The sequence below is a fragment of the Triturus cristatus genome, chromosome 7 (genome assembly GCF_964204655.1).
Source record: "Triturus cristatus chromosome 7, aTriCri1.1, whole genome shotgun sequence".
In the NCBI taxonomy this organism is placed as follows: Eukaryota; Metazoa; Chordata; class Amphibia; order Caudata; family Salamandridae; genus Triturus; species Triturus cristatus.
This window is the reverse complement of record NC_140590.1, coordinates 782,508,556-782,531,361: the sequence shown is the minus strand read 5'-3', so window position 1 is coordinate 782,531,361 and position 22,806 is coordinate 782,508,556. Positions and strand designations below refer to the sequence as shown.

Below are 22,806 nucleotides of genomic sequence, written 5' to 3'. Positions count from 1 at the left end.
AGGTCCTCGGGCGAGCACAGACCTCTGTCAATTTAAGCCAGGGCTGGAAGAGCAACTGAACTTGACCTGTAGCACCCTGGAGAAAGTTGAGCAGTCGCTCCCCTCGTAAGCTCAAAGCACCTATGAAAATAAGCCATGCTCCTGGAAGTTTATCCGTACCAAACCTTATTCCGTCTTGAAATCAGATAGGCAGATTTTTTGTGAATTGAGGAGACAAAGCGTCTGCGGAAATTGTGTGGCCAGAGGTATCAAATGCTACCGTAGGATACTGATTAGGCCTGGTATTGCTCATCGTCCCCATGCTTTCTCTTTTATTCCGGATTCTTTCCTAGGGATTTGCCTAGAGACAATTCAATTGCTAGTGGGCGTATCTGAAACTAGCCACCTCTCCCACTATCGTACATCTCTGCATCTTTATTCCAAACCTTAGCAAATGCTCCTTTTAACATGATTTGGAACCTTATACTGTCCCTGGCTATGTCTTCATATTTTTACTTCCCCTCCAGAATACCTCAGCTACTGTAAGGCGTCATGTTAGAAAATATACATGCCGCAAAAAAAAAAAACATAGCAGCAACAAACCTCCAACAGCTTTTTTATACAAGAGCGCGGTGGGAGCGTGTGAGCGCGCGGTGGGAGCGTGTGAGGCAGAGGAGACGCCATGCGCGTGCACATCGCCTGTCCGTGCGCGCACACTGTTTGTCTCCCTTCGCGCACCAAACCGCGTCTACCGTCCTCCTCCTTTCCCCAACGGCGGACATGGACTGGTGGGAGGAGAAGTGAGATGAAAGGGTGGGGGAGGAGTTGAAGCAGCGACAGTGTGTGGGACGACCAATGACAGATAAAAGGGCCACACTTTTTTGCCTGGTTTGTATCTAGCAATTACCAGAGACACTTTCTAAAGCTGCATGACGTGCAGTCCTATTTTGAGTACACCTTTGCAACTACCTCTGAAACGGTTTCTCTACAATTAGGACCCAAAATCCTCAGACCTGCAAAAGTGGAAGAAGTTATTGCACCGTTTACATTAGAAAACAACGGCGGGGACAGAAGCAACATGAAGGAGGTCGGGTTTTTGTTTTTTGCACTTTTATAGCGTGAACTCGTCTGGAAGGTATTGAAGCGCTTTACATGAGCACCAGTTACATTACACAAAAAACACATTTATAGTTGGCGATATTGAATGTTGGAAGGTGCGATGTTTGTTTTTCTCCTTGTGTCACTCCTGACAGGAAGAGGCAGTCAAGTCAACAGCTGTAGAGGTGTGACACAAGATAGGGGCAAGCAAGGGTAACTAATGTTCACCCATACCTCACGGAATGTACGTACTTATAGAGGATGCAGAAACAACCTAACCATTCAAGAGTTAAACCTACCGTTTCCAAAATGCTACCCACACACCATGGGCAAGCAGGCTTATGTGAAGCAAAAAGGAGGAAAGACAAAACAAAGCGGATAGGGGGAAAGCGAAGTAACACCCGTTTTGAATTATTACTATGGCGGAATTCCTTGTTATTTTCTGTAAGTTGGGTTTTAGGAGATATGCACTGCGGGCTAGAACACGACTTACAGAAAATAACCACAAGCAATTCCGCCATAGTATTAAAGTGAGCCTGCACATCGATCGAAAATGAGCATGCTCTTAACAGACCAGTTAGCCGTGTAGCGATATAAAAATAAATTAACATGTACATACACACCAAAAGCTGCTGAGAGGCGTGCCTAGTGTGGAGTCATGCCCTCTCCTCAGAGCTCTCCACGCATACTTTCCCGACCTTCCTGCCAGGGTGAAATTCAGTCAGCCGCCAAACACTGTGTAGGTAGTACTGCTGTCACTCAATTAGCATAAGGCGTTCTAGAGGAAACACAGAAGGTACCAAATTCAATTAAAAGCAGAGGGAAGAGGTGGCAAAAAGAAACAGGAATCCAAACCGGACAGCTGCAGGCATAGGTTTCACAGTTGGCAGGGTATGCCCAGACGTGGGTCCCTTGCTCACTTTGCCACTGGATTCAAGATAGCCTGGCTGATGAGGGTTATGAACCCGAAACCGGTCCCAGGATGCTTGTTTCCGGTCCTGGGAAGACATGGCTTGGCAGTTCGGGCTGGACTGTTTCCATGAGGCACAGGGTCAGACTGATTTGCATATGGCCATGTCTGAACTGGGGTGGTGGAGTGAGCTAAAGAATGATGATGGATTAAACCCAGATCAGCTGACTGGGGGTGAGTGTTTGATTTGCTCAAAAGCTCCGTCCATCATCCCCTTTGGAATCGATAGGTTTCACAGGGCCAGTCTCGCACAAAGTTCTGTTAATAAGAGTGCTGCACGGTATCAGAGCCCTTACACAGACCAATGTGCCACTGTGTCAAATAGTACATCCTTCAACAAAACGGGTGGAAAAACAACCTTTTGTTAAGAGCCTCTTGTTGCGCGTATGCTGCATTTAAAAAAAGTGATTAAAGGGAGGCGCAGCCGCAACAAGCCATGGGAGGGGTCTGCATCTGAAAGCCAGCAAACAGCATTCCAAACTCGAGGCGAGGTAATCTAAAGAAAAAAAAAATGCACTGTAACTAATGTAGACACGCATAACACGCTTCCTGGGAATACCCTAACAATATAAAGTGTGGCGCCCCGCGCCTACCGTCGTCCTCCTGTCCCCAACGGCGGACATGGACTGGTGGGAGGAGAAGTGAGATGAAAGGGTGGGGGAGGAGCATGTGCGAAAGTTAATTGAGGTGTGTGCGCGACGGCAAAAGCAGGCTGGCGAGTGGTGTGCGATGTGCGCGCACCATGACGAGAGGAAAGCCAGATGGCGCATCTGCTCGTCATTGTGCGCGTAACCGCACGCTCTATGCCAGCCAAAAGCGTGTGGTCGGACTTTTAAAAGCCCACACACTAAATGTCTCACCATATATATATTTTTAAATATATTATATATTGTTCACGCGCCCACCCCCTCCCCCTGTAGATGCCAGCCGCCACTGATTTCTAACATGAACCCCTCCCTATGGGGCACGTGTGGTGAAATTAAGGAAAATCCATAACCCATAGCATGGAGACAGCCCCATGCACAAGGAAATGACAAAGCAGTTGTGGTCTGGCCGGTGCAGTACAGCAACATGTACCAGTTCCCCAACGCCCCAGCAGTGCACGAGAGGTCAGTTCTTTCCAGTGCCCTCAATGACGGGTAAGAATGAATGACCACATCTAGTACCCAGTCTCCCCCCAGAAACACCAAGGTGCAGCAGGAAGGAGCATTTCAACAATCACAGACACCCCTGGCGTCCCTCATCACAACATCCTTCATGCTTGTTTCAAGGCAGAAGTGCAAGGCACGGCGCTATGAACACTGTCAAACATATGTTGTTTTCCTTTGTTATTTCCAACTAAAAGCTCAGAAAGGGATGAGGAGTACGCAGAGCCAACCCTGTGGCAAGCATCTGCCGCCATCCTGATTTGAAGTCATTGATAAACATGGCTGCCCTGGATAGGATGTGGAGGGATAAAGACCAGCACGTGACACCAGGCCTGCGACGTCAGCCCGTTCCACCATCTCCATCATTGGCTTCTGGTGTTGCTCACAACTCCAATGGGCTCAGGGCCTTGCATCAACTTAGACAACCCGTTGCACAGATATCCGACGAGCTGCCTGCATGCGAAGAAGCCACAAACGTGGGCCCAAGGTGCTTGACGACCACTCGTGATGCAGTGAGGGTACAGAGGTACCAACTTCACAGAACTTATAGTTCCTACAATACTTATGAACATAGAAAGTAGGGAAGGACCAAGGTTAAGTGAAAAGTAACTGCGTTTATGGCATGAACGGTATTGTTCATATGAGGTTATTATAATTGTGCAAGTTAGACACTCACAACATACAAAAGTGATTCTATAATCTAATTTAAAAAAACATACAAAGTAATTTATTTATGTCTGAGAGGAGAGTTTCTGGACTGCCACAGATGGCAATACTTTTTTAAAGTGTCCCATGATTACAGGGCAAGAGGAAACAGTCTATAGTGCACCAGGGAAATACATGGGAACACTACACAAGACCTGCATTGTGTGTGCCACAGTGTCCACAGTTGTTCGTGTGGAGTAAATACACCCACAAACAGTGTACAAGCTATAATTAAATAGTGCAAGACGCACAGTCCGCCGCAGCTGCTGTCTGCAACTGTTATTTATAACATCCCTTTAAACCGAGCTGCAGTCTGCTGGGTTCTCGCATCATGCTCTCTCTCCTAAGAAGCATGTACATGAAATAACATTTTTTGGTTAAGGAATGCATTGAATTCCAAGGAGTGGTGCAGCAAAGAGATAGACAAAATTCGACAGAAATAGAACCGGCACACCCAATCCTTTTCATTGGCAAAAGGCATTAAGCAACAGAGAGCTCAACCCTCAACCAAACTCAGCCGGACCTAAAAAGCAACCTGCCCGAATTTTACCCATTAAACAATCCGCTCGGTCAGCCACCGAAACACTCAAATGGCAAGGTGCGGAGGGACTGTGCATAACTTACCACACTCTGGTCATGAATTATGAAAACCATTCCCAAATTAATTCCGCAACACCAACACATTATTTTTTCTTATTTTTTTTTTTAACTTGTCTCATATCTGGATTTTTTTTTTAACAAAGCCAAATAGATTTATATTTTGACATTCTCTGACAAATAGGTTTTTCTCTGTACTGTATTATTGGAAGGCATTGTTTTTGTCGAGTAAGCGCCGTAAAGCCGGCTGCCAGCGGCACATGTGGGGCTTCACAGATCCAATAACCCAGCATCAGCTTTAAAAAGCTTATCAGACAACTTCCACATGCTGTACAATTCCTTTCCTTCCAAGACACCCTCTCCCACTTCATAGAGAACTCCCAAGCAGCGCTGGCACCTACAGGTTAACAAAACATATATAACGGCTCTGAAGAGAACTCATTTACATAGTCAGTGCTTATCCTGAAAGGGTGGGGGAGGAGCATGCGCGAAAGTTAATTGAGGTGCGCGCGCGACGGCAAAAGCAGGCTGGCGAGTGGTGTGCGATGTGCGCGCACCATGACGAGAGAGGAAAGCCAGATAGCGCCTCTGCTCGTCATTGTGCACGTAACCGCACGCTCTATGCCAGCCAAAAGTGTGTGGTTGGACTTTTAAAAGCCCACACACTAAATGTCTCGCCGAGAAGCGCATGCGCTGGCTCAGGCGAGACCTAAAAAGCATTGTCATTTACAATGCCAATAGCTCAAACATTCGCAAATGCGAGACCTATTGCACTGCAAATGCTACCCACTCATGCATTGCAAAGCAAGCATACCAAAAGGAGAGGAATAATTTAGCATACCAAAAGGAGAGGAATTATTTAGCAAACTGCCAATTGCATGAGTTGAGCGATGCGATGCTATTATACCTTGTGTGCTGCCAAAACCCTGTTTACGTACAATACAACGAATTTGTAACAATAGGTACACAGGCAGCTGCACTGTCAAGCCAAAACAACAAGAGAGAAACAAAATTGAGGAAGAAAAACTGAAGGGAATTCGTGGTTCAAAACATGGAATACATTTTAGAATAAAGACGACAAAATGAAACCAAAATAGTGAAGGTGTCAGGGGGAAATGGGGAGTTGAATGAATTAAAACAAATGGGAAGAAAATGGGTAGAAAATGTCGAAAAAGGTCTTAGAAATATAGGGATGAGGAAAGAGTGTGAGAGCGAGAGAGGGAGAAACCCAAAAAAAAATTCTGACAAGAAAAAGAAAGACAAACTATATATACTGGAAGAGGGTATGGAAAAGGGGAAGAGAAAAGTCAATAGGCAGAGCAGAGGATAACATACTAAGAACGACGAAGAAAACTGAGAAAAACAGAAGGAAAGAAATTTAGAGGAAAAAATATTCAGAGGAAAAAATATTCAAAGGGAGAAATACAAAGGCGCCAGAAAGGCAGTGACAGAGAAAGAGGGTAGGTGAAAAATATTTACAAGGGAATAGAAAACATAGAAAAGACGGGAGGACGAAGGAAAGATTCAAATAATTTGGACGAAATAAAGCAAATATAGAAAGATTGAGATAAGAGGTTAGTGAGACAGAGGGACGGGAAAGCGACCATTTGGAATAAGAAAGAGGAGAAAAAGAAACAACACTGAAGAATAAAAACCCTTTAAATGAAATCAGAACAAACTAGTTAGCACCTCACTGCCGATCACGAGTTCAGATCCTGGCAGGGTCAGCAAGGCATATCATCCTTCAAGGGTGATAAATTAAGTACAGCTATACTAAGCAATAACTCTTATTTAAATCGTCTAGAAATGCAAAAACAAAGTTATTATGTAGCACCACTGTCAACTCACCCACATTTGATTGGTGTTACTGCCCCCTGCGCCTAACTGGATTAGTTACTAGAACGCCAGACATCACCCACATTTTGTATTCAATATGGTTGACAATCAAATGCGATGTAAAAATAAATAATAGTTCACAATGTTGCCTCTTGCGATGTGCTGAAAACAATGGTCTCCAACACTTCGGAACGTGGACTGCAATTACTTTTTTTTTTTTTTTTTAAATGGCTGCGTCACTGCTTGATATAAAATTTTGATGTGAAGAAACCCATATCATGCGTCACTCTATAAACATCATTGTAAATGGTCATGATGGTGTGGCCCATTAAATGCTTCAAAACAGTTAGTACTTCATGCCGTTTTGATATGTAATGCAAATATTATACGAGTGTTGAGCATACTGCTTCATTATATAAATATGTAAAGCATGTACTCTATGTAATGTAACTGGAGACAAGGCGGCACTGCAGCTGCCACCCTGCGTGCCGCTGCTCACTCCCGTGGAAAAATGCTGTGGGAGTGAACATTTCAGAAGAGGTGGGACAGGCACCCACCTTTAGTGATTTCTAGGCTTTGATTGTAAAAATACACACGCAAAAGCCAATCCAATGCGTGGGAGGAGTCAGACCCACACAGAGCAGACACAAGAAGCCTTGCAGCGCATGCGCTAGACTCGACCTATAAAGGGCCAGGTGCTCCAACAAAAATGCAACTTTTCAACTCTTTTCCCTACCCCTCCAAGGTCCCCATGCTGAAGGGTCTATTTTCCTTGCAGAAGCAACACACAGTACCAAACTAGCACAGGGGAAAAGCTAGGGCACACCACATGTATATAAGAATTTGTGTTTGTGTTGTGCAACCTCCCAAGCCCAGCATTCTTGTATGGCATGGGCACTGGTGTATATTTTTTTAATTTCTACTCCTAAATCACAAGTAGACATTAAACTGGTGATGCATCCATACAGAACCCCTTGCTAGCACATCAAAGGACTTGTACTACCCGAAGTAGTTTGAAGTAGGGGGCGTGACCGAACCGAGCAGCAAGATGGCCGCTTAGTGGTGTGGCTCTGCCGGCCGAGCACATCATCCGACAAATTCTGCTATCTGGCAGCTGATCCAAGGGCACATGCCCAGGCATCTCGAGGAGGGACCCCTGCTGTGTAAATTGCCAAGTTCTGGACCGCGCTGTTGCACCGATAAACGCAGGGCCGGCGTGGCGAAGCTGTGGCCTGTAAGGGGCAGCGAGCTGCGGAGAGCGCAACAGACTGGGCGATCTTGCTGGGTGCCGTGGTGGGGCTTCCGACATTGGCTAACCTCCTCCCCTCCCCCCCCCCCCCGGGCAGTGGAGCTCCGGGAGTGTGCGGGGTGCTGCCTTGGCGAGATGGAGGTACCCGGGGCCCAGGGAATGAACAACGCGGCCTGCCTGGAGGACGAGTGGCGGCCTTCCTACTGCGACAGTCTCTGAGTAGTGGGGCTGGGGAGTGGCGTAGGACAACTCGCGCGAGAAGGACTCCTCTGGCGAGGCCCCTTGCTGGGGACGGACTGCTCCCCACCTGTAGCGGCGCTGCTGTGGCGCCGTGCGTAGACGGAACCGCGTCAGGACCCACATTCTGCCGATCCCTCTGGCTGGGCCTACCGGGAGAGCTGTGGCCCGTATTCGAGGGAAAGAGAAACCGGCCTGATAGAGCCGGGCATGGCCCGCCGACCTCAGGGAGCGAGTCGTCTGCTGGTCCTGATTGGGAGCCGGGACGCGGCCTTCCCCCTCTTCCTCCTGCTGGGACTCAGCACTCCTGCAGCCACGAGGACACTTTGCGCAGCAGAGACTCAATCGCGCTGTCCTGCGGGGGGCGGGCAGGCACTTGTACGGCGAGATCACTGGTGCCTCCCTGCATTGTTGAGTTTTTCCCAAAATAGAGAGCCCTGCCAATGTGAGAACACCTTCGGCATAGCCGATACCAAACACCATCCTCTGCGCAAGCAGGCGTGTGCACATTGTAGGCTGAGGAGCCTTGTAGACACTGCGCGACCAACATGACGCGCACCCCGCTGCAGAACAAGGATTGTGGGCGCTACGCATCGCAGTTGGTAACCCCGCCTACCAGACAGAAGTGGTCACGGACATCCTCTCGGGCGTTTATGAGAGGGAGAGGCGAAGGCGCCGCCTCTGATCGCAGATCTGTACATAAACACCAGGTCTGGCCCGCATGGAGGCACCGCTCAACCCGAGCACAGAGACCTTGTGGGATTGGCCTCCACTGGAGCTGCAGAGAGGCGGATACACGCCGGATCATGCCAGGGGCTGCCTCCTCGAGGGCAGAGGTGAGATCAACATCAGCAGAGTTGGCTCCCGTGTAACAAACCATCTTGGCGTCCTCCCCTGTGTCCCCTGGCGGTGGCCTCAGAGGATTGGACTTGTTTTCCCTGCGCACTGGCGTGACACGACGCCGCTGGAGAACCACCATGGGGAAAGTGGACAACAGGCAGGCCAAGATCTCCTTTGAGAAGCGAACCACGCGTCTACAGGACCCCGTATCCACACCAATGCCGATGGTGCCCGAAACGCAGTTAGATACGGAACAAGAGGACGACATCAGCCATGATGCGGGAGGGGAGGGCCAGCCTGCGAGCAATAGTTACTAAACTGGACTCTCTGGTGAAGAGAATGGACCAGGTATCCTAAAAAGTGGACAAACATGAAACCCGACTTGACACGTTGGAAACCAGGGTATCGGACTCAGAGTACCGCCAGGAGGAGACACAAGGACGCCTGCTACGAAGGGATAAGGTGCTAGAGGTCATCAAGGCGCACAACGAAGACCTAGGAGCGAGGTCTAAATGGAATAACGTAGCATAAGGGGCGTTCCAGAGTCCACGAACATCACTAGCATGGAGCGTAGAGGAACTGCTGAAAGACATGTGCATTAAGGAACTATATTCAATGTTTCTTGTGGAACGAGCCCACCGCACTCTGGGACCTCGGCACCGTGGCCAATCTTGGTTCGATTGCTAAACTATAGAGCCAGGGATACCATCTTGCAGGTGGCCAGGGACAAAGGTGAAATCCAATACCAAGGGAATAGAATTGCGCTCTACCCAGATCGTCCAAACTGCACGCAGGGAATTTATTCCCGCCAAGAAACCTCTCCAGCAGGCGGGCACAAAATACGCAATGCTGTACCTAGCAAAGCTCAGAGTGCACACGGGGGGGTAAACTCCTGATATTCACCGAAGCAAGCGCTGCCCTGAAGTACGCCAAGCAAAACGCCAAGAAACAACGCAGTCGGGATTGGTTGTCCTCGCCCTCCTCCAGCAACCAGCTAAGTGACAATGACTGATGTTTGGGGGCGGGGTATACACCCATGGTGTGAGCCTGTTGCGATACCTGTAACCACATATATGCTAGTTTACGCCCCACTTTGTTCAGTGCCTTTGGAACTTAATGACTGATCAGATCATGAATCCTTGTGCTAGAATTAACTAAATATGCTCCGCCACCATGTTCTTAAGTAAAAGGGCAGTATGCTGGCAACCCCACGCCCCTATGGGATGATTCCCTGTTGCCCCGCACTTCGAGGGCTTTCATAAGTAGTGAGTTGTTCCATAAGGGATGCACAACCTGATTGGGGGGTTGGTGTGGGTGGGGGGGGCGGGTTGGAAGAGAAGTTATCGTGTGTTGTTTGTTGCAGTACGACTCAGACCCAAGACTAATTTGTCATCTAATGAAGGGCACAGCACACTGTCCGCAACAGAGACTCGCACACAACGATACATCCATGTCTGAAACAGAGGCACCTGGTCGGAGTACTGGGAGGCACCAGGACGGGGACCGCACACACGCACACCACACCGCTCAGCAAAGCCTTTTAACTGTCTAAACTCTCCTGCCTAACCTGGAACATGCAGGGTCTAAACGACCACCGAAAGGCTCGGCTGATACAATCCTACTTGGCCAGACATGGGGTAGATATCTGTCTCAAACAGGAGACCCACCTCAGGGAAGCAGCTCGATCTCGGTTAACCACCAATAGATGGAGCAAGATACATACAGCTAACTACTCTAACTACTCTCGTGGGGTAGCAATTTTAATACGCTGAGGAGTACCCTGGCGAACACAACAAACGGTATGTGACCCAGAAGGTCGGTATCTCATTCTAAAGGGGATATTATTTCACCAGCCACTTATTGTGGTTAACACATACGGTCCGAACGTAGACGACCCAACATTCTTCTTACAAACTTGGCACAGGGTCCAATCGATGGGAGACGCTGCAATACAATGGGGTGGGGATTTCAATATAGTGCTGACACTGACCATGGACAGGGAGGGGGGGGCCCGCGATCATCACCCTCAGGCGGCAGCAGCCCTGAACAGTGTAATATTGGACCACTGTCTGGTCGATACATGACGAGCGTTACACCCCATGGCCCGTGAGGGGACATGCATTACACAATATCACCAGACATGGTCCAGAATTGATTTCTGGCTACTGACTAGGGACTTACACGTCTGTGTTCAAGATGTCACCCACCACGCACGGACTCTATCTGACCATGCCCCGGTGGCTCTGTCGCTTTCGGTCCCGAAGCCATATCAGCAGCCGTTCATGTGCCGCCTGCCCCCTAGCGCACTACTAGACGTGGCCTTCTGTGAAAGTATCAGAACGCACATTAGGGAGTACTTTGAGCACAACACTGGAACAGTGACCACGGAGGGTGCACTGTGGGAGGCGTTCAAGGTGGTGATACGGGGGCACTGTATCGCTGGCCAATCTGGGGTGCTCTGCGGCATTCAGGGTTGCCTGAGCAGACTAGAAAGGGAACTCCACGATCTAGAGACACAGTTTTGTGCGGCACCATCCCCCTAGCTTCTGGCTAATATACGCACTAAACTAAAGGCGTATCAGGCGGAGGCAGAGCGCAAGACCAAATTTCTACATAAACACGCAATAGCGTGTCGGTACGGGGAGGGTGACAGGCCGGGCAAGATGCTCGCCAACCTAGTGCGGACACCCAGAGGGTCCCCATTTCTTACCGAACTGGCCGCCGCAGATGGAGCGGTAGCGCGCTCTTCACCAGACATTCTGGCAACTATGAGAGGCTTCTATGCGCAACTCTATACTTCCAGCTCTAGCCCCCCTGACACTATCCTGCGGGAATACTTTGACTCCATCGAGTGAATATGGTCAAGTAGAGCACACCGCAAGTACTTAGAGGTCCCCTTTACGGTGGAAGATATCAAACAGGTCCTAGGTGGCCTACCCGCGGACAAGGCCCCCGGAGCGGACAGCTTGACGGCCAAATTTTATAAAGAATATGCAGAGCTATTGGCACCACGGCTCATGGCCGTTTATCAGGAGGCCATGGTGTCCGGCAGCTTGCCTGCCTCAATGCGCGAGCCCATTATTATAACGGTCTTAAAACCTGACAAGGACTCCTCAAACTGTGACTCGTACTGCCCACTCTCCCTGATGAACTTGGATGCACAAATATTTGCTAAACTCTTGGCCGTCCAACTCCAGCCACTGCTTCCCCTGATTATACGCCCGGACCATTCCGGTTTCGTTCCGGGGAGGGTCACATCTCACAACCTCCGGACGCTGTTTGCTTTAATACATTACCTCGCACCACATGTCCCGTCGATAGCGGCGCTCCTGGACGCCACGAAGGCGTTCAATTTCTTGGAATGGGGGTTCCTGTTCCCACTGCTCCAGCGAATAGGCCTTAGCCCAGTCTTTCTTTATCGAACAGTATAAAACTGCTCTATACTTTGCCCACGGCCTATCTCAAGGTAAATGGCTTGATTTCAGAACCCATCGCAATCTCGAGAGGCACTAGAGAGGGCTGCCCCTTGTCGCAGCTACTCTTTGCCATAGCTACTGAACCGCTTGCAGCCCAAATTAGACAATATTACACACACCGCAGTATTGGGTTTACCACCAAAGGTCTCACTGTGTCACTCTTTGCGGACGACATTACCTTATATATTATATGGTAGACCCCAAAGAGAATCTGGCACCTATGACAAGGGAATTGGTGCGCTATGGGGAACACTCTGGGGTACGGATAAATTGGAACAAATCAGTTATTAATCCCCCGACGCCTGGGACCCAGCCCTTTGAAACGGACTACCCTATTGACTGGGCGACAAAGCCAACACGGTTTTTGGGGATATGGATAAGCAACGACATAAACAAACTCTGGATGGCAAACTACAGTAGGGCGGTGGACTGAATAGTGGAGAGGGTGCGCCGTTGGAAGACGCTCCAGTTATCCTTAATTGGACAGATAGCGGTGGCCAAAATGATAATCCTGCCCAAACTACTGTACTTATTTGTAAATGTCCCTATCCCTCTCACCTCGCATTTTTTTTAAAACACTGAGATCCCTCATGATCGAACTGGTGTGGGCGGGGTGACAACCTAGGATATCCTGGGAGGTACTCACCTTACCAGAGGCTCAGGGTGGGCTTGCAGCACCAGACTTTGCTCTCTACGCTTACAGCGCGCAGGCACAGTTCCTACATCACTGGGCACACCCCACGCCCTTTCAGCCGCATGTGGCCATTGAATTAGACAGAGCAGCGCCGCTTCCGCTTGCCACTGCTATATATCAGCCATACAAGCGACCACGCAATGAAGTGGAAACTGTTGAAATGATGCGATGGGCATGGGCGGGGCTGCGCAAACGAGCGTAATTGGATGTGCTTTACGCTCCTTCTATGCAATTGGCCAACAACCCACAGATCCCCCCCCAACTCAGGAACCGCGGGGAACGGGCGATGACGCACCGGCTGCGGGTGGGCAAGGACCTTTTTCCAGGCGACACCTTCCTAACGTTGCAGCAAATGTGCGACTCAGCAGACCCATCGGCAGTGAACATGTTGCTATATTACCAACTGCGCACCGCCTGCAGAAGCAAATTTACCCCCCCCCCTCCCCCCATTATCAGCACTCGAGAATGTTCTTGCGGTGTAACACGGCCGGAAGCTAATTACTCGCATTTACACTATCATGCAACGTGATTACCGACTCACTGTCCCGGGGGCTCGTGCGGCCTGGGAGGAAGGGGTGAGTGACACGGACGACCAGTGGAAGCTTATCTGTGGTCAGTTGGAAATGCCATCCCCTAACTATCGTCTTAGACTGATCCACTTCATGTACATCCACCCTTTATACCGGACCCCGGTGCAGCTGCACCGCATGGGTCTGCAGCCCGACGATCGCTGTTGGCGATGTGGAGCCGCTCAGGCAATATTCTTACACATAGCGTGGCAGTGTCGCCCCATAGCCAACTTCTGGCTACACATACTACACCACATACACAACATAATTGGCCAGGAGCTGCCCTACACGCCGCTAGTGGCGTTGCTGGGTGCTATCACTGATGTCCCGCCGAAGCTGAGGAAATTAACGGCCATGCTTTTACTCATGGCCAAACGTCAGGTGGCTCTACATTGGAGGGCGGCCCTCCCGCCGACAATGAAGGGATGGATCTTGAGAGTCACTCACTGTAAGACTCAGCTAGGGAGTTTTTAGGAGCTAATGCCATCACGAGCTCGCCCCGTGATATTTGGGACCCGTGGATACCGATGATCCCCAATATAAACAATAAGAAATTATAACTCTTCTGCTGTATCGCAATGTTGGGTAACAGTCCTACCTATTGAACCGAGTTGATACTAGTCAAAATGAAAGCTAAAACGTTTGTATAATAATATGTATTGTTTGTTGGTCTGAACATATATACGATGTGCCTATGATGATGACACTTACACACCACCGACTATGTGGTCGACAAGCAATGTACTGCTGTTTGGTTTTGTTGAAGTTTGTAACTTTACAAATGCAAATAAAAACAATTAAAAAAATGTACTTTGAAGTAAGTGTTGGGACTTGTTGATTGTCGGAAAGCATTGCCACTCCTTTTTTGTAGCTCATAAAAGCGAAAGCATAGTACTTCAATACGTATGCTTGGAAAGCCAAGCAACGCAGCACTACAAACCTGGCTTTTGCATATCCTGAATGTGAATCTTTTGCTGCATAAAAAAGTGCACTTGCACATATTTGAGAGCGGTAAACAACCGTTACCAAATTAGTATGTCCACCTCAGGGTCCAAAATATGTACATGTTTACTCTACACATGGAAACAAGAAGCACATTTATTTTTAGCAACCCTTTAACTGTTAGTGTGATCTATACATCAAGAAGTTCTGTTCTACACTGTGTGAATAACTGCCTGCGCAAGCAGCTTACCTAAAGTAACCAGTTCTAAATCAGTTGAGTTTTGCATCTTTAACCATCGATGCATCAAGATGCTGTATACTAAGTGGCAATCCAAAACTGATCCAGAAGAAGGGCTTATTACTGGGCATTTTTTGTAGCAAAGTGCGGAGATTTGCATGAGGCAAAATGTACGATCAGTGTATGTGCTTTTGCCTTCATGATGTTTCAGGAACAGTGACACCTCAGTATATCATCTGTAAAGAACTGTGGCATAGTATTTCTTTCTTTTTTTTTTTTTTAACGAAGTTTTATATAGCGCGAACTTGACCCAGTATCGGGTATCAGAGCGCTTTACATAGCACCAGTTGCGTTACATGAGGACACATTCATTTTTGTTAGGCATGGGGAGATTAAGTGATTTGCCCACAATCACAGGATGTTCAGTCATTGCCAAGACTCGGACACGGTTCCCCAGATTCGAGGTCGACCGCCCTAGCCGTTAGGCCAACTCCTCTCCCCTAGTTGAATTTCAAATTGTGGATTCAAAAATACATTTATTGTAATATCGGCTTTTCCACTGGACTAGAATGTGCATTAGTGGGAAAACGGTTTCATCTCATAGTCGTACAATTTAGATGTCTATCAAATCTAGGAGAGTCTGTATGAAATATTAGACAGCCGCCTGGACGACACAGTATATATGTAAAACCTTTTTAGTATAGTGCTCACGACTCCCAAGAAGCTTCAGGAACTTACTACAGAATTTTCAATTCACATTAACACTTTAGTTGAGCAAATTCTGCCAACAAATCTAACTAAAACGTTTTCTAGATAAGCACAGTGTGCGAAAATGTATTACATTTCACATTCTAATCAAGCAAAACGAACTAGTTACAAAAAAATTCACTGTTATGTCGGGTATTTATAGAGCGCGCGCTAAGAATAAAGAACCCACATCCGAACAACAAGGAGATGAATCAAAAAGCCAGACAATACACTGCTACCAGAATCAATTACAGTTGGAATAGCCATGTCTTCAACATTTTTCTAAACACAAACAGATCCTGAGCCTGGCGGAGAGGCAGGGGGAGGTTGTTCCATAGGCCGGATGCAGTCGCCTGAAAAGAGCGACCACCGACCCGCACAAGAGTAATTTTCGGCACAGAGGTCAGGAGCTGAGACGAGGATCTCAGAGTACGTTGAGGAATATAGTGAGGAAACCTATGTCTTAAGTAAGGAGCTCCAATCTGATTGAAGGCTTTAAACACAAGAACCAAGGCTTTAAAATAAATTCTTTTCTGAACCGGCAACCAGTGCAGGGACGACAAGAGTGGAGAAGTCCGTGTAATGGAGGGGACCAAAAAGATGGCCCTGGCCGCCGCATTTTGAATCACCTGCAAACGAGAGATCAAATAGCTGGGGAGACCCAAATACAAAGAATTAGCATAGTCCAGGCGTGAGGTGACCAGAGCCTGGACTATGATTCTTCTGTGAGAGACAGAAAGCAAAGGGAGGAAATTCCTCATCATTCTTAACATCCCAAAACACGTCCCTGCCACTGACAGAATCTGGGGTTTCATAGAAAGCGAGGAATCCATCTTGACTCCGAGATTCTTGACCACGGTCACTGACGACCCAGGGGGGGACAGATCCTGCGGCCACCAATTAAGCCAGGTCTCACAAGGGCGGTGGCCAAAGAAGATGATCTCGGATTTGTCAGGATTACATTTCATTTGGTTCTCCTTCAACCACGAGAAGACTTCTGAGAGGCAGGAGTTTATTCCAAGGCCATCAAACTCTTCGCCCTTCGCGCAGGTGAAAAGCAGCCGAGTATCGTCTGCATACGATACAATCTTTGCCCCATGTTGTTCAGCGAGGCAAGCAATAGGGGTCATGTAAAGTTTGAACAGAGTAGGGCTCAAAATAGAGCCCTGCGGGACCCCGACATTCAAAGGTGGAATAGCAGCTGCAAACGGAGGGGACCATAGGGTTTGAAGACGATTACTGAGAAAGGACCTGATCCAACTCAGTGCCGTACCGCCTACACCCCCTCAACCAACCTCTGCACCAGTCTGGCGTGGGGCACGGTATCAAAGGCCGCGGAGAGGTCCAAAATGACCAGCACCGCATTGCCTCCCCTGTCGAGGGTGGCTTTAATGTTCTCAGATATTTCTAAAAGGGCTGTTTCGGTACTGAAATTAGCCCTAAAGCCGGACTGACTAGGGTGCAAAAGATGGTTAGTCTCAATGTACTCCGTGAGAATGGAGTTAACGTATTTCTCCAACACCTTTGCAAAAAAAGGAAGTAACGATATGGGACGGTAATTACTGGCTTCCTCCGGATCCGCAGTGGGTTTTTTGGCAGAGGGAGAATTTTGGCATGTTTCCAGCACAGAGGTATAAATCCTTCTCACAGGGATTTGTTTAAAATCCGATTGACTATAGGATTAATAGCCTCAGCAATTGCCGACAACACCCTGGCAGGGCAGGGGTCGGCCGGTGAGCCCGATTTCAAGGACTTCATAATGGAGAGTGATTGGACCATAGAGATGGCAGGAAACTGCAAAAGAGAGAATTCAGGACTAACAGCAGTGCCGGAAAAATCTCAGTCAGAAGTGAGGTCTGGGGGCTGTATTTCAAAAGCATTCTGAATCCTTTTAATTTTATCATAAAAGAAAGAAGCCATCATGTTGGTCCATTTACTCGATGGCACAAACGGGCTTCTGATCACTGCGGGGGAGGTAAAGTTTCTAACAATATTATAAAGTTCTCTGCTTTTATTGCCGGCTTGATCAATTTTTGTTGAAAAGAAGAGTCTCTTGCCCTCTCGGACTTTCTGGTAGTGATCTCTTAAGGCAGTTTTGTAGGTCGCTTTATCAAGAGCCATATAGTTTGCTCGCCAAATCCTTTCCAGATGTTTGCAGGCGGTTTTGCTTTGCCTAAGCGCTTCAGTGTACCAGGGGGCAGAGGCACGAGACGTTCTTGTCACTCTCGAGGTAGGGGGGGCAAGTTCTAGGGCTCTAATTGATAGCCATTGATCCAGGGAGTGCACATCCTTTTCAAGAGTCCCACAGAATAAGATGGGATGGGATTGCAGGGCGCTCTGAATGGCCTCAGAAGTAATTTGGTTAAAAGGCCTAAAACTGCTTGCGCAGACATTTACCAAAGGACAGGATCGATTAAGACTCTTATCGAGTAAGACTGATACCATCACTTCTGTGACAAACCATTCCAGACCAGTCTAGAACTAGTAGCACCCTATTTTTGGACACGCACTCCTGAGCAGAATGACAAAGCATTCTTATGAAGAGTGTACTTCAATCCGCAGACAGGCAAAATCCAACTCCACCAAAATTGCCCTAAAACCCTAGAAGAAGCATCAAGGCTGTGTAACAGAACTTGCCATGAGTTGAGTGACACAAGTAGTACCCAAACATAGTAGCTATCATTCAGTCTTCGGCCACATCTCAGGAAATGTCCAGCATGAAGCAACTGAAAGCAAGCTTCTCAGTAACAGAAAATGCAAGGGTATCACCAAGCCTGCTGAAAGAGGCAAGTAAAGAAGTCGGCCATTTTTTTTAGTCTATTTCAAAGTAATTACGGAAAACAGTATCAACAGTTTAATTACCCAGCGTTTTCTCTATGAACTTAAGTAACTGGGTTAAACGTTTAATACTTTAGTCTATGATTACTACAGTCTATGGTAAGGCAGAGCTGTCCTGTTGCTAAATCCCCATCAAATCATTACAGGAGTCAGATGATTAACTACAACTAACTCCAGGCCAGACCTAAAAAAAGAGTAGCTTTAAAATAAACCTTTACCTTGGTATCCTTTGATTCCGCGACGCCTAAAGCTCTGGAAATAAATACCTTTCAGTTTTTAAGTTTTTGCCTCTGACCAACCACTTTATCTAGCAACAAAATTGTGTTTTCTATTTCAAGAATGCTTTTTGTTGAATTTTATGATAAACAAGAAAATAAAGCATACAGAAGGAAGAAGATAAACAGGACAAACAAAGTCTACAAAATAGATAACACACTAGTTAAAAGTTAAAACCAGCAAATAGTTGTGTTACAATAAGTTATGATGTGGTGTTTTGAGAACAAACTTGAAGAAAACGAAAATCCAACAAAGGGGTGGGCGTGGGATATCTGCGTAACACTTTTCCACAAAAAAATCCTGCACGAGCAAGCAGGCAAAGCATCTGTCCCGAATATCCTGACTGTCCAGGCATAAATACTTTGTGAACGTGTGCAGAGAGGCCCATGTTGCTGCTTGGCAGACGTCCAGGACCGGGACTCTGCATGCTAACATAGGGGTCACAGCCTTGGATCTGGTGGAATAAGCATGTGAGCCCTCAGGGGGTTACTTCTTGGCCAATACATAGCTGATTTTAATGCAGAGCACAATCCGCTGGGTACGCTCATGTGCAGTTTTTTCCTACTTTGCCCCGACATATTCCACGAAGAGTTGGTCGTCCACTCAGATCTCTCATGCGGTCAAGGTATAACGGCAAAGCTCTTTTTGGGTACAGGCAGTGGAGTTTCTCTTCTCCTTTAGAAGGATGAGGCGGAGCATAAAAAGTAGGTAGGGTTATGGACTGGCCTACATGAAAAGGATTAACCACTTTGGGCAGAAAGGAAGCTCTAGTGCGAAGAACCAGTTTGTATGGGTAGATATTCAGATATGGAGGCCTGGATGACAGCCTGAAGCTCAATGATCCCCCCCCCCCCAGGCAGATATTATTGCCACTATGAAGGAGGTATTGATGGTAAGGAGCCTTAGAAGACAGTTGTGCAAGGGCTCAAAAAGAGAGCACACTAGGATTACATTATGGTCCCACTGAGGCATGATGAAGGGGGGGGGGGACCAAATAGAAGTTGAAAACCTTTCAAGAACCTGTGTACAATAGGGGATTGGAAACATGATGGCTGATCAGGTAACTGCAGAAAGGCTGAGATAACAGAAACATAGCCCTTTAAGGTACCAAGAGCAGAGCCCTGCTGGACAAGGGAAAGGATAAAGAGAAGGGGCTAAGAGTAAAGCGCAGAAAGAGGGTCAATCTGTTTCTCTGTACACCATACCACAAACTTGCCAAACTTTCCACAACAGCAGATGTATACCGATTAGGTTGAGGGACCCCTGGCTCCCAAGATAACATTGCAGACTTCAGGTGGACGGTAGAAAGCTGTCAACTGTCGCTGCTCAGCTGCCAACTGTCGCTGCTCAGCTCCACGCAAGAATGTGGAGGGTGACAGGTTAGAGTGGAGGACCCTCCCCTGCTGTTGTGACAGAAGATTCTCCCACAAGGACAGCCGGATCGGAGGATTGATGGCTACACTGAACAGCTCGGGATACCAACCTCTCTGAGCTCTGTCAGGAGCCACAAGAATGATTTGGACCCGGTTGTTCTGGGCAGGAGTGTTATGGGCGGAAAGGTGTACAGGAGACCTGAGCTCCACTCAAGACTAAGCGCGAGCCACCTTGCAAACCCCAGCGTGCAGAACTGTTGACATTGCGCCTTTTCAGCAGTGGCGTAAAGATCTAACCAAGGATCTCCCCACTGCAGAAAAAGATCTTGCACCACCTCCATATGGAGACGCCCTTCATAATTCACTAAGCATCTTAAGCGGAGTTTGCCCACCCAGGTGTTCAGAGAGCCCGTCAGGTGTTGAACCACCAGTGATATGCCCTGCAGTTCCAGCCATGTTCAGAGACGCAGGGCCTCTTGACAAAGGGTCCACAACACCACCCCCACCTTGCTTGTTGCAGTACCTCATGGCAGTGGTGTTGTCCGTAAACACTTAGCCTCTCCTTGATGGAGAGTAGAAAGGCATTTAATGCCAGATGGATCGCCCAGAGCTCCAGAAGGTTGAAATGGAGTCCGGATTCCACAGGAGACCACAGTCCTTTGATCTTGACCCCTCCCAGAGGCCGCCCCATCCTAGGCGTGACTCATCTGTCACCACTGTGAGATCTGGTTGGGGAAGGGAGAGGGGGTCTGCGGCTGACCCAATCGCTGTTCGTTAGCCACCGCTGCAGATCTTTTGCAGTTTCCTCTGAGATCTGGACCATGTCTGAGAAATTCCCCTGATGCTGCGCTTACTGGAACTTCAAGTCCCTCTGCAGAGCCTGCATATGTCAGCGGGTATGTGCCACCAGCAGTATGCGCAAAGCCATGAGTACCAGCAGCCTCTGAGTCATTCTCACTGAAATCCAGAATAGAGGCTGAAACATCAGTATCATAGCCTGAATATCCTGGAATCAACATTCGGGAGGATAGGTTTGAAACTGCACAGTGTCCAGACCAGCTCCGATGAAAGGGAGCATCTGAGAGTGAGCCAGGTGTGATTTCGGCATATTGATAGTGAACCCCAGCGAATGCAGGAGGCCCGCGACAGTCTGGAGGTGGGAGGCGACAGCCTGGGACAAGTCCACCGTCTCCAGCCAGTCGTCAAGATAGGGGAAGACAGGCACTCCTGATATCCGCAGACGAGTTGTAACCTTCGCCATCACCTTGGTGTACACCTGAGAGCACTGGTAAGGCCAAAACGTAGTACGACCAACTGAAAGTGCTCGTAGCCCACTATGAACAGCAGGTAACACCTGTGGGCAGGTAGGATGGGAATGTGGAAGTAGGAGTCCAGCAAGGTCAATGTTACTATCCAATCTCCCGGCTCCAGGGCAGACAGGACTTGAGCGAGAATTTTGAACTTCTTCTTGAGGAAGAAATTGAGAGGATAGCAAGAAGACCTCTTTCCTTCTTGGACACCAAAAAGTAACAGGAATAGCAACCACTACCTACTTCTGGCGTCAGCACCTGCTTTATGCCCATGATGATAAGGGGGCAAACTATAAGGGTTTAGAGGCTGCTGGGGGGTTGGTGGACTGGCGGCCCGACCCCGTGGTCTGTGCTGTACCGCACCCTCGGCCACACAGAGGCTGAGAAGCATGCGGACCGTGGGGGCTTGGAGTGTATGGACGCAGTTGGAAGCCCCTTCCGTGGCCATAAAAGAAGCGAAAGGCGGACTGGGGTTGGTGAGGGGCCATAGAAAGCCCCAAGGCCCTAGCCATAGCCTTGCTGTCCTTGAAGCACTTCAGTGCTGAGCCCACCTCGTCTCCAAAGAGACGGGAACCATCAAATTGCATGTCAATAAGCGATGCCTCAACATCCCCTAAGAAGCCTGTTGTTCTCAGCCAGGCGAGGCATCATAAGGCCACCGTCATGGAAACCGATCTGCCCAGTAGGTCGGTGTTATCCAGTCCACATCGGATAGTAAACTTAGCTGTATCTCGCCTGTCAGCAACAGCTTGGGAGAGTATGGTTCGGCCCTCCTCTGGAACCATGGGCAGAAACTGCGCAACCAAACCCATACAGAATGGCAATAACAGCCAAAATGGCAAGCAGTGTTCATGGACCACAGTGTCAGGCTGGTGGGAGAAAACATTCTTGCCTAAGGTGTCCAGCCTCTTGGATTCCCTATCAGGTGGGGCTGTCGGGAATACACCAGGATTTATATGGGAAATGGAGGCTTAGACAATCAAGCTCTCCGGAGTAGGGTGTTGTGTGAGGAATTTGGGGTCCCCTGGAGGGGGAGGTGGTGGCAGGCAAATGTTCTGTTCACAAGAGCCCCAGTGCTGGGTTTAGACCAAGACCCAAGCAGGACGTCTGTAGGCACTTCATTAAATAGGCGAAGCAATTCGAAGGGGGTCACTCCCAACTGAAGCACCTCTGTTAAGACTGAAGGTAGGCTTGGTGCAGAAACTCGGCCGCCCTACTCACCAACATTGCAAACAATGCTCCCTCCTCCATAAACATGGTAGGGGGAAAGCATGCCAGTATCTGGGGAAGTGACCAGTCCACTTGGGTCAGAATGGGTATGGCGCCACTAGAGGGGGCTGCGAGCGTTGGCATCGGGACCATCACCAGGGAAGGTCGAGATAGTACGACTGGTGCCGGTCCAGATCCATTCGTGGAGCCACAGAGCCTAAATAGCGCTGGCGGCAGAACCGCCAGAGGGGAGGAATTAGAGGGTCTTCTTAAACCCGCAGTGCCTGAAGACGCGCCAGCAGGAACAGGCCACTCAAATATGCAGCACATGGCCTCAAAACTCCTGAAATTGAGCGGGAGTCGCTCTGACTCCTGGAAACTCAGGGAAGCATGGAGTTGGCCCAGGCTCAACCGCGGAGTCTGGCCTCAAATGACGTTGCTCCCTTGTCTTGTCTAAAGATCGCGATGGACAGGT

General features: G+C 48.6%; 1 protein-coding gene across 3 annotated transcripts in view; it reads right to left on the bottom strand.

Annotated features, from left to right (window-relative positions):
- Window positions 1–22,806, bottom strand: part of RNF145 (ring finger protein 145) — a 248,514-nt gene that overhangs the window by 188,304 nt on the left and 37,404 nt on the right. The window lies entirely within an intron of this gene.